This window comes from Phaethon aethereus, assembly GCF_964289735.1.
Source record: "Phaethon aethereus genome assembly, chromosome: 1".
Taxonomy (NCBI): domain Eukaryota; kingdom Metazoa; phylum Chordata; class Aves; order Phaethontiformes; family Phaethontidae; genus Phaethon; species Phaethon aethereus.
The window spans coordinates 126,092,321-126,104,989 of NC_138575.1; positions in this window are offsets into that span (position 1 = coordinate 126,092,321).

Sequence of the window (12,669 nt, forward strand, 5' to 3'; positions counted from 1 at the left end):
CAAGCCAGATTTCACTACCATTATTTAGTGGCATGAAATATGCACAACCGACTGAAGAATCAGACTTGTAGTCTGAGTGCTTGTCTCCTCTTTCATTAAAGGGGCATGAAGACCTGCTCTGGCGAGGGTTGGATCCAGCTCCCGGACCAAAAGTATTGCGAAGACTCTGGTTAACGTGGCTGAAAGAACGGAGGTGTGGGTTACTGCTGTGAAGGATGGCTCCTGCTTGCCAGATTAGGATGTTATCTTCAGAAAACAATGGCAAACTGCATCACATTCAGTATCTCCCTTCCATGCAAGGCAAGGGTTGTGGCTTTCCTCATTATCAGTGAAAGGTGTTGTACAACAGCGTTAGCAGATCTGCAGTGAGGTGGCTGCCAAGCAAATCAATTCTGTGCTGCATCATCTTCTGCTGAATCACTTCTGGTCCTGAGGTTTCCCCCTGAGGGAGTGGAGGATGGTGCCAGGGTCCAGGTAGCTCCTCCAGGTTTTTTCCTGCAGGGGTTTCTGAAGAAGGGTGGTTGGGGTGCAGTGGTTGAGCAGATCCCCACAACACTTCTGCAGTTATGGGTGAGCTAGGTGCCTTTGCATATGGATATTTAGTTGCTGGATTATATAAAGCACTGCAGCAATCAAATACTTCCTGCTGCTTTTGCAAAGAACTGCTGCAGGGACACTCATGCACTGCATACAAGGATCCCAGGGCACCTTGTACTTTCCTCTGTAGGCTTTGAAAACTTAAAGAGATGAGATCCAGTGATCTTAGAAAAAACCTGGGAACTGGTCCTCAAGTACTAAATTTGAGTGGCAGGGAGAGCCCCTGCGCTGTTCTGTGCTGCCATTTCCCCATTGGTAGCCCAGGACTAACTAACATTCAACTACAGGCAATCAAAAAGAATAGAAATGCTTCTATCATTTTCCAAAGCTTACAAAAACATGCAGAACCATTATTACTTCTCTAACCTAAAAGGTACTAATTCAGGGGCCTGCTCTTTGCAGTACCACCTCCAGACAGTTCTTGGTGGGACAAGTCAACTTACAGCAACGTTTATTCACCTAGGGACAAGCTGCAGGTCCCTCTTGGGCAGCTGCTTCTGGCCATCCAGCTCAGCTGAACAGAGGTTGAGAAAAGCAGCCATAGAGCAGCTGATGCACATACCAACTGCTATCACTGAGGTTGCATATTAATTGTTATTCAGAATTGCATTGTCAAACGCACTATTTTTGGTATTAGGCTAGTCAGCCGAGATCTTGAGATCATGCTGATCAAGGATCATGAAGGAGACTGTGCATCAAGTCAGTGAGATTTGTATGCTGAAAGTCACTCGTGCTTTGAGATCCTGCCAAAAATAATTTTTCAGAGGGCATGTATAACACTTCCAAAATCAAGCTGATGAATGGCTGTATCATTGAATTTGGATGCAGAATGAGGGTCAAGTTCAGAACAGTCTAGCAGTAGGCTATTCACACAATCTAAGCAGGATGGCCCAGGGCGTTTTATAATCAACACTTATTAAAAATAAGTTATTTAGCTCTTTTTTATTCTAAAGTGCAGTAGAGGGAGGACAGAGAGGAATTAAATCTGTAAGGTAGATGACAAGGCAAGTTTAGGGTCGTACAGTGCCAGGCTTATCTAAGCATTTGGGAGTTTCCTCTAGTTAGGCACAGTAAAACAAAGAGGGGAAATGCTGATGGTCTTCTCTGGAACCTGTACACATCCAGGAGTTAGTTCTGCAGCACTGGTGTTCACTCTTTTCTTCCAGAAAAATAGTTGTTCATGTTTAAAATTAATTCAAAACACAGGAATAAGTCTGCAGATGAAATACTGCATGCTATTTTTCCTGAAGATGGGAGAAGTTTGAATTTAGATAATGAGACTTAGTTCTGAAAGCATACAGCCTTGCATTTCATTTTTTAATTGAATAATTTTATCTCACTGGGTAACAGGCAGGTGATATAGCAAGAAGCCTATCCCTTTTTCCTATCTGGAGAAAGATGGTGAAGAAAAACACAGATCAGGCACAGAAGGTGTTAGGTCTTGGCCGAATACCCTCCCCTCTTAGCTTTTGCTTTTCAATTCCATTTACATTCTTCACTTTACCCAGTGAGTGCTTTCCCATTGCTTTTAACTGAAAGAACCTTTTTATGGCAAGTTACTTTGGGCTTAAGCCAGTTTTAACCAGTTTTATGGTCAAAGACCCATGTGACCAGGCGAGATATCACGGTAATTCAAGTCCACGATGACAATTGCTGAGAAGAAAACCAAGAGCTTACCTAAGAGAGAATACTGCCTAAAGTAACTGCCAACCATGATACTGCTAATTGCTATTAACTTATGAGAAATGCGGTATCATTTCTAACACACACAAAGGGCAGTGCATGGGGGTATGTTGGGAATGTCATGGACAATTTAATTAAAATAACTGAATATGGTAATTGTGGCCAAATCCTACTATGATTTTTGTGACCTCAGTGATATCCTTTCTTACACATCAGTCATAAGCTCTTGGAGTGATGACTAGCCAGTCCAAATCCATGGAAAAAGTGCCAGTCCTTTCTGTGGCACTGTGTCCAGATAATGACATAACAGACAGATGACCAAGAAAACCACTTAATGTAAATTAGTTGCTTGTAAACAGAAAACTCATGTGAGAGCTCATGATGCACATGGCTCAATGGAAAACAAATACAATAAGAGAACAGCAAACATATAATTAAATGGAGCTTAGAGCTGAGCCTGTCTATCCAAAATCATTTGTATAGTGTTGCCATAATATCTAGCGCTGGACAAATCCACCCCATTGTATCTGGACATGCTGGTTTAATAGATACTAGTTGCTTCTACATCTGTGCTTAGATTACTAAATGGCTCGTACAAGGCAAATTAAATCTCATGGCAGCATATTACATTAGAAACATTAGCTAAGCTTTACAGACTCAAATGATTACAGAACTATTCCAAATCATGAATGATGATTTATACCAATCTTTCTATTAACTTATTGCCTGCCCCAAAATTGGAAAGTTGCTCTTCAGATAAAATGTGTCACTTAAAAGAAGAACTGAACTCCAGGAAGACAAAGAACCTTAATTCAACATAGCAAAGAGGGTAATAAGGGTTGAAGAGTTTGTGAATGATGTATTAGTTTGCAGTTTGAATTCAGTTCCAGCAGAAATCTTGCCAAGATGCCCAATTCTCTTTCCACACTTACCTCTGGACAGCAGATCTGGTAGCTGTCCGTTTCATTCAGTGAACAGTCAGATTTTGAACCATATACTAAACAGTTACCAGTTTATCTCTCTTTCACCCAAACAAGCCCATTTTAGTTATCTTTAAGGTCAGAGCTAGGGCTGCGCTGCGCACATAAGGAGTCTGTCTTTAGCTGCAGCCTTCTGCCCAGCCCCTGCTCAGATGCCTCATTCTGTGCTCCTGGGCTGGACCACAAACACCTTGTCTCTAGTCAAGGACCTCACCATCACCGCCGCGAGCAATCAGTCGTGGGTCCGGGCTAAAAGTGTTGGCTGCTTTGTTCCCTGGTCACCTTGTGCTTCCTCATGTTCTCCCAAACACGCCCTGCCTGCATGGTGAGGGCTAAACCTGGCTTGTACCAATTCCTGCAGCTTGCATTTGTCTGTGTACAAGCACTGATGAACTACAGTCCCTCTCCAAATATCCTTGCAAACAAACAGTGGCAATTCAAATGTTTGCTGAAAAACAACAGAAAGGGATGCCAGACTGGCTGACCAGGATCACAGAATCATAGAATTGTTTAGGTTGGAAAAGACCTTTAAGATCATCAGGTCCAACCGTTAACCTAGCACTGCCAAAACCACGACTAAACCGTGTCCCTAAGCACCACATCTACACGTCTTTTAAATACCACCAGGGATGGTGACTCACCCACCTCCCTGGGCAGCCTGTTCCAATGCTTGACAACCCTTTCTGTGAAGAAATTTTTCCTCATAGCCAATCTAAACCTCCCCTGGCGCAACTTGAGGCCATTTCCTCTCGTCCTATCACTAGTTACTTGGGAGAAGAGACCAACACCCCTGCTTAGGCACAAATACTTGAAGATACCTTTCTCCATCATTTTTTCAGCTGATTTCCAGCTATATACTTAACTGCTTACCTCATTGATCATCTACTGTCAGTGTCTATAATCAAAAAATACTGATAGTTTCCAGAGAGAAGTATGTTTCGTTCTCCTGGGAAAAACTGAAGGTGACAATGCTGCAAGGCCTGGAGAGTGAAGGTGGGTCTTCATAGGCCGGAGGAAGGGAGGAAGGAAGAAGGAAAATAGGAGGGAGGAAGAAGAGGTGGCTATAATTTCATTAGACAAAGGGGTCACATTTTTAAAGGTCAGATTTTTCATTTCCTAGATACAATCCAACCAGTGCTTTGAAGTGCGTTGCTGCTCTAGCTGTAAACAAACTTAAATTTAGGCCAGTGTTGAACCAGCACTCAACTCTATAGCTTACATGACATCTCCTCTTTTGAGACTCATAAAAAGCAAATTTATACCAAGAGGTGTTGGCTTACAGCTGGTGTCAGATTCTTGTAGAAACAGAGATTGGAAATGAACATCTCAGCAATGGTGAAAACTGCTTTGTGTTAGGAGAGCATGAAGTTAAATGGCTAGCCTGCATCAATTTTTCCTGCTTCAGCTGTGCAGCAGTGCTAAAACCAGACAAAAACACGAACAGCTTGCCTGCTTTTATGAATTCAGGTTGCCCTAGTTTATATGGATGTACGTGCATGTGCGTATGTACGTGCAGTTACTCTGGGTGAATGGAAAGAAACCTCCGCCTAGAAAAACTGCTGCATATTTTTGGGGTTGTTACAGGCTTAGAGGGACACTGGCAAAGGTTGGTTAATGCAGCTGCAAAAAACGTGGCTCACAGATCAGAAAAAAGAGCTGTGATGCATTTGGAGTAGCCAGTTGTGCTTTATGAATAGGGTATCCTGGGGGAGTGAGTAGTGCTGCTGGACACAGAGTACAGCTGTATATACTGTGTATAGATGGTGTAGAAGAAGACCCACATGGCTAGGCTTAACTTTGCCCTATTAGGGAGGTGGCCCTTGGTCTGGTCTAAAGGAGTAAAGCAGCTCAGTGGCCTTTTTAATAGAATTTTTCAAAATGAATAATAAACATAAACTGAAGCAAGCGTGCTAATTAGTTTATTTACAAAACTTATAAAATGCAAAAAATACAGTAATCAGTTATGGTCTCAAGTAAGAGTGAACCAATAGATTAATAGCTTCAAAGTGCTTCTGTACCAAATTAACACAATAAGCAAACAAATTAAATGATGAGGCTGTCACTTTCATTTTCAGTCCTCGTCACTAATGAAGTTGTGCTGAGTGAGTCAGAGGAAGAGTTGTTTGCTTTCAGACCAAAAATATCCAGCATCCTACTCAAAACACTCCTTTCATTTGGCTGGGGAGGGGCCCAGATGACACCATGTATTTGATTTGGACTTAGACCCTTACCAAGCAAGAATGGCAGAGGTGAGTGATATTCCTCTCTCAGCCTAGGTTATGTGCAGCTATCCAGGTATAAACAATAACTCTTCACATAACATTTTTTACAGTCTTGGGGCTGTGTCAGGGTGATGGGTGTCGTTACCAATTCCCCTGCTCATGCACACAGTTTGTAGGATAGCAGATCTACCTGCTTAACACAGACGGGATCACTAAATAACGCATGATGGCAGCTTTTGAACAGGTTTCGACCTCATCAGAACTTCCTGACTAACTCAGTGGCAGGCTGGTATTTATTTTTATGAAACTGTGAAAGGTGTTTCTCCCTGAGCTGTACACAAACACTCATTTGTAACTGGGGGAGGAGGGTGGCGGGAAGAAGAGGGAAAATAATTAGGCTGAAGTCAACCTGGCAGAGAAGTGATTCAGCGAGGAGCCAGCGGTTGTGCCTGTGAGCCAGGCAAGTGCCCGCTGGCCTGGGCTGGACCATGCCCAGGAGCTGGGCAAGTGCCCGCTCCCCCGGGAGGGACCATGCTGAGTCCCTGGAGCAGAGCTGCTCAGGCACCACTTGATTCACTACTGGTGACACACAAATTCATGGGAGACAATATGAGGAAAACCAGGAGGGGATGGAGAACGCACTGCTCAGCAGCCCCCAGGAAAATACGCTCTAGGAGAGGCTGTGCTTTCCGATGACTGTAACATTCCCTTCCTGAAACAAAGCTGAACCCCAATGAGTGCTGGGTATAAGAAGGGCTAGATTTATCCTGCGTGGAGATATGCTGAGGAAAAAATCTCTAGATATTTCTCTCACTAAAATATCTCACTAGGAGAGTTCAAAGGCAGATACCAGTGGGCTTTATGAAAAGAAAGAGCTTTCAACCCATCAGAGAGCAACAATGTGCTGCCCAAGGAATATGAAGATAAGCTACTATAATTTCACGCTGTGTTATTTTATTCCATAAGACAAACTATTACTTGCTTTCACAAATTTATAACAGTGACCGTACAAATTATGGTTTGATGTCACAGGCAGTCTCACGGTTTAGCTCGTAGGGGAGAGAAAAAGGTAATTGCAAAATGTACAATGACAATAAAACAGCAAAGCTAGGTGGTTATGTTAGCAATTATTCCTGATGTGTGAATGTTTCCACTATATCTAATTTTCAAGAGGAAAATTTCTTTTAAAGAAGAATCGTTCCCAGAATTTTAATAAGGGCCGGAGGAAATGGATGGTGAACCTCAGGGTGAGCTGGGTGAGCAGCATGAACAAGAGGTAGCAGGGAAGTTAGCTGAGATGTCACTTCTTGCTTCCTGGCAGCTTCAGGGAGAGGATGTCAGTCGAGGACTGACTCTGAAGTAGCTGGTGTGTTGCAGTCTTTGGATATGCAGTAAACAGACAATGCAAGAAAGCAGCTCAACATCACTCCTCTGAGCAGATCACCATAAGCAACAACCAGAAATTTCTAGCAGGTGGTGAGAGGAAAGCCCCCGCAGCAAGTCTGTGTGGGTGGCTAGCAGGAGCGCGGTGGTCTGCTGCTTTTCTGTAATTGTTCTAAAAAGTTGGGAGGACACTGAAGGCAACCTCTCTGGGACAATGGCATTGACTTCAGTAACTTTTAAGTGAGGATGAGCCAACAGAAAATGGGTTGTGGGACAAAATAAAATGCACTAGGGCATTCTGACTATTGCAGTAGGTGCTTGTTTAACATGGCTGGGAATGCTGTTATTAAAATAAATATCTGTTGCTGAGATACCCCGTTAGTTCAATAGCTTTGAAATCTAGTTTGTGTCATTAGACTGGAGGTGCAGATATTTTATAGATATGTCATTACAGCCATTGCAGACAGACCTAGGAGGCAGGGAGGAAACTCCTCAAACACTAATAAGAAATAAAGCAGCTACTAGCAGCAGCTCTGACCTGAAGGGCGAAGCTATCCTTGGAAGACAAGCAGCTTGCTGTGTGAGAGCAAGAGAGAAGAGTGAGCAGGAAAACAGTGGCCAAAGAGGAGGGAGAGAAGGAGCAGGGTGAGCCACAAGGGAAGGGAGCGTGCTGCCTGGTAAATGCCACCGCAGCTCCAGCACTGCTGACTTAGGCTGTATTCTCCTCAGCCAGCGAGGAGGAGCGGCAGAGGCAGACCTCGGAGACCGAGGGGTGGTCTTCTGACACCAAGGATCCGTCATCCTTACTACAGGAATTTCAGGGGTTTTACTTGAGTCTGGCTCTGGAATTGTCCCATGAGCTGAGGTCCAGTCGGTGGCTAGAGCAGCATAAATGTACCCCTACAGTGTGTCTCCTCAGTTAGTGTTGTCCAAGCACAAACAAGCACCCAAAGATATCTAATTTAGGTCAGCTTAAGCCTATATTTTTTAGGCCTCTAGCCCATGGTGTAGAAACATTTATTCCAGCCCTCCTAAAGCAAAATACTCCGTACCATTGAGAGAGGGAAAGAGGTGTCCCTAGAAACTTCCAGATGCGAATTCAACATCTTTGAATGAGCATCTCTCTCTCTCCATTGATAGTTTAAAAAATGAGTAGGAAATGCTGGATGACTCATACCACCAGAGGTACTCCTTTTCTGAGGAGGATCAGCAGCTTTTTAAAGAAAAGGCAGTGGCAGTAGTGTGTCTTTTTCTTCGTCTGCCTCTCCCTGCCACTTCACCGTGTAATAAGAGTAGGGGGTGGAAAATGTGCTTTGAGTGCAAGCAGCCTTGGCTAAGAAAATCTCGTTTTGTCTGATATGAGAGCATGCCAACCTCAGCATGGAGGGGAGCCAGAGCGGGAGATGAGGAACCCTCTGCCTCTCCTGTTGACAGGGAACCTCTCTGCAGTCATTAATGGGGCTTAGCTCCCAAACCTCATGGGGCTCAGCAGGAAAGCTAGCAAGAGGGAGTGTGAGTCTCACCTGGGAAGTGGCAGGAGGCTCTGCCTCTTGCAATATGTCAGTAATAACACAAGTAGTCACTGAGTAGGATCCAGGGTGTTTTGGGACAAGACACCGACCACACCTTCTTGAAGGCTAACTAGAGCCATTTTCCTCTTGCCTCTTCTGCTTCTGGCTCCATCACCCTCACCTTCCAGCCAGAGAGGGGTAAGGGTAAGCAGGGAGGTTCTTTGTGTGTTTAGGTGTCTACCAGAACTGGTCCCATGGGTGTACTGTACCCTGCCCAGACATTCAGGCACCAGAAAGGTCCCGGTCTGCAGATTTCCTTACCAGCAAACACATGAAAGCTTGAAAAACATCACCCCTCTCTTGCTAGAGACTGAATCAAAAGGGGAAGCACCAGGGTTGGATCCTGGTTTCCGACACAGCAATCCTGGGGCAATGCTGGCAAACAAAGGAAATTTCCCATGTGTTCCCCCTATTTCTTGGGGCTTTAGCAGCTGATACCTTATTAACATGTATATTTCTCAATTCAGTTTACACCATTTTGTTACAAAGGGCTTTGCCAGATGCCAACCCTTGCTGTAGCAGTTTAAGATGTTATTGCCTCCAGCTGCCCGCTCTGTCCCTCTGTTCAAAGTTATGACCTTGTAAGAATCAGCAGAAGGGGACGTGCACCCAACTGCATCTGCTCCCATTCACAGTCCCAAACATTAAGGCCTTCAACTAATGCTGTGGACCATAATTTGGAGCAACCAAGGAAAAGTTGACCTTTCCTTCTCACATTGGAAGGTGATAACCTTTGCAACTGGGAGTGACTGACAGCTGGGGCTGGTCACATATTAAAGCAGTAGCTCAAGTCTCTCAAAGCTCACGTGTGGCAGTTGTGAGCTGTTCTGGTCCTAGAAGGACTCTACTTATATACTAATACCGGTACACCACGTGGACAAAACGGTTCGCCCTTGGGTCTGTAGCTGTATCACCATTTCTGCTCTTTGCACTCCTAAAGAAAGCAAAGCTGTGTTTTATGAGCAAGCCAAACTATCCCAGCAAACAGGAACCCTTGCCAGTATAGCTGGATCTGCACCAGAGGCTTCTGCTGACACAGCTAAGACAGTCAGGGATTCTTCTTCTTCTCCCTCCTAACAACACACCAGGCTGGAAAATATCTCTTGTAGAGGCTGGAATAAAAGCAATCACAATAGTTTGTCTTTTCTGCAGTGCTCCAATTTAAACAGGGTCATACAGGCAGCATCCTTGGGTGCAGTTTTACTGCTGAGATCAATTTCAGTGCCCTGCAGAATTCGACTAAGGGTAAGGTAGTGCGACTGTAAAATCAGAAAGCCCAGTTATGGCCGGGCTCTGCCTGCACAGCTCTCAGCTGCGGTGGTTGGAGCCACCAGTACGTTCACAAGACCAGAAATCTGCCGGAGATGCCCCGCAGCCAGCCTCTGAAAACAAAACATTGGGAGTGCACATGAAGAAGAGGCACTCACAGTTACATCTAGCTGCTGTGCTGCCTGCTTGTATAACCAGTTTTTGCTTATAGAGAAGCAATTCTGGCAGAGTATAAATATTGCCATAACAGTTCTGACAACGGTATTGAAGGAGAAATGTGTGGATTTGCAGGGATGGCTAGTGAAGCATTCATGTCACCTCTTTGCAGAGTGGTGGAAATATTTTATTATTGCTAACTTATCCTAGGAAATGGAAGTCCTCCATCCTTTTCCTTGTCCCTGCTGTTTAATAATGAGTGGTGAACCATATGGTGTCCTCTACAGTCTTCAGAACAAGAACCTGTGGGCAAATTACTAAATTCATTAACGTAAAGCAGGTAAAATCTTGATCCTACTGACTTCAGTGGGCATGGATTTTACTTTATGTGCACAAACTTGCCCATGTGTATACAGTCCTTTTGTACCGTGTTCTGCTGTTGTGCAATAGTTAAATTATTTCCCAGTATTAATGTTTAACGTAGATTTTTTTCCAGTTTTAATGCAGAGTTAATTGATTCCAGTTCTGCCCTGAGTTTCTGGTAACTGAAGCATACTTCCTTCTCAGAAGGGTGATGTATGGGGACATTATTATATGAACCTGGGACCGGGAGACAAAGAACCCGATGTGTCGTTGCCTACCACTCCTGCAGCCATTTAAAGCAGCCAGCAGTATGTGTAATGCTCCCCTATTCTCTATTGGTGGTAGCCTGGCCTCACCCTTCAGTGGTGTGAAGAACAACCCATTTTGCTGACCAGTGGAGGATGAGGTCCACAGATACCCACTTTCTCATCTTGCCTCTCCTGATAACTCCTCAGTAGCCTTGGACTTATTGTCCCTCCCCTTTTTCTCATATTTATAAACCAGGGATAATATTTATACAGTCTTTTCGCTGTTATGTTGACTATTAATTACTGTTCATGCACTACGCTGGAAATTAATGTATTGTGCAAGTACTAAGTGTAATTTAATTATTGAATATTCAGAATTATTTAACTCTACAGGCTATTTTTAGGTCTTGTTTCTTAGTCTGTACAGAAAACATACCTATTTCTTTCAGCCTGCTAAGACTGTTTTAATGGCAAAAGGCATATATGCTTTCAAGCTGGCTGCTACAGAAATATGAGAGTCTCTGGATGCCTAGAAACCAAGCAATATTTGCACCGTCTTCTATATCCACTAGTGCACCTTCCTTCTTCCCTGTCACCTCTCTTCCTTTCTTAGCATTGCATGGTGTGGTTTTCCCACCAGTTGCTACATTAAACCTACCTGGAGGTTCTGCCCATCTGGAAACAGTTTGGTCGTAAGGTTAGCTTGTCCCAGATCTTATTTTCAAAACTAATTTCATTTCTGTCTTCTGATCTCATGCTAATTTGTTGGTATCTTTTCATGTTTTAGACTAAGAAAAATAAATTCTTGTTTTTTAATGATTTATGTCTGAAAATCATTGAGGGTTTGGCTGAACTCTATGTGCATGGCTCAGAGAGTTTCTGTGTTGTCAGACAAGAGTCAGCCATGGTTCGGCTGAATGGGTGTCGCTTGGTCTCCGGCTGACTCACGACACGGATCCTGTGTGTGTACGCACGCGCGTGTTTACTGGTGGAAACAGGCAGAGAGCTGCACTTCACCCATTTTGTGCTGACCTGCCCCCTCAGGAACACTGAGAAAAAGCAGTGCCTGTGCGGTGGGGAGCGTGGGGAGCACCACTAAGGGAACTGTATTTGCTCAGTGTGTAGGTTACTGTCATTATTGTGCCTCTTCTGTCTGATGTATGCTGGGTTGTTTTCATCTCTAGAGAAGAGCAACTCTTGCTCTGTGGAGACTTCAGAAGGACCTCCCTCCCCGTGTCTACAGCAGTCAGGGAGAACAGGGTCCTAATATTTGTAGCCAGCTAAAAAAAATAAAAATCGTACTCCAAAAGCTATAGTGAGGATTTAAGGAAATGGATGAGAGTTGCATGCTCAGCTGCTCATCTTTATAACCATATAGAATCAATGTTCCAACAACAAAAGGTTATAATAAGTTTCTCCACTGGAAATTTCTCTTCTACAGACACTTTTGGTAAGTCTACAGAGACTAACTCAAGAAATGCCTGTAATTTCTCATGTTCTCAAATCTGTGCACTGCCAGTAACTCTGTTCAGGGAGTACCAGATAAAATCTAAAAGACTCAGTGACCATCCTCTGCTACACAAATAGCACAGCTGCTGCAAATGAACCTAGGGAAAAGGAGACTGGTATGTTTATACTTGAGTGGAGAGAGGACCAGGAGACTTTTCAGACTGTCTCCTACCCTAACTGTTGCCCTCGAGATCACCCTGCCTCATGTGAGACATGATTCAGGATGCTATAAAGCCTTCATTGCCTCAGGCAGCATCTTTTTCCAGAAGAGCAGTAAGAAGAAAACACAAATGTAGGAAGTTATGGAGCAATCCAGAGCCATCAACTGGTTCTTCTGGCCTAGTCCCTGAAGAGGAGGCCAGAGAGGCAGACCGAGATAAATAGTCATCGCTCTGACCTTGTCTTGATTCACACAAAAAGGCAAAAGTCAGTTATTTTTCTGGGGAAAAAAAAGTGGGAGCTGTACAATATTTTTTGTCCCAGAAAAGCCAAAATACCTGGAAAGGGGTTTCTTCTCCCCACTGAGGAGTGGCTCTGAGCAGGCTGAGAATGGCAAGGCTGGGCAGAGGAAAAGCCTGTAACAGATGGGTGGTACTGGTTGGAAATACTCCGCATGTGGCTTTTTCTAGGCAAGGCTGGTGGATTCCCTGAGGCTCTCCTGGATACAAAGGGACGTTGAAATGGAGCC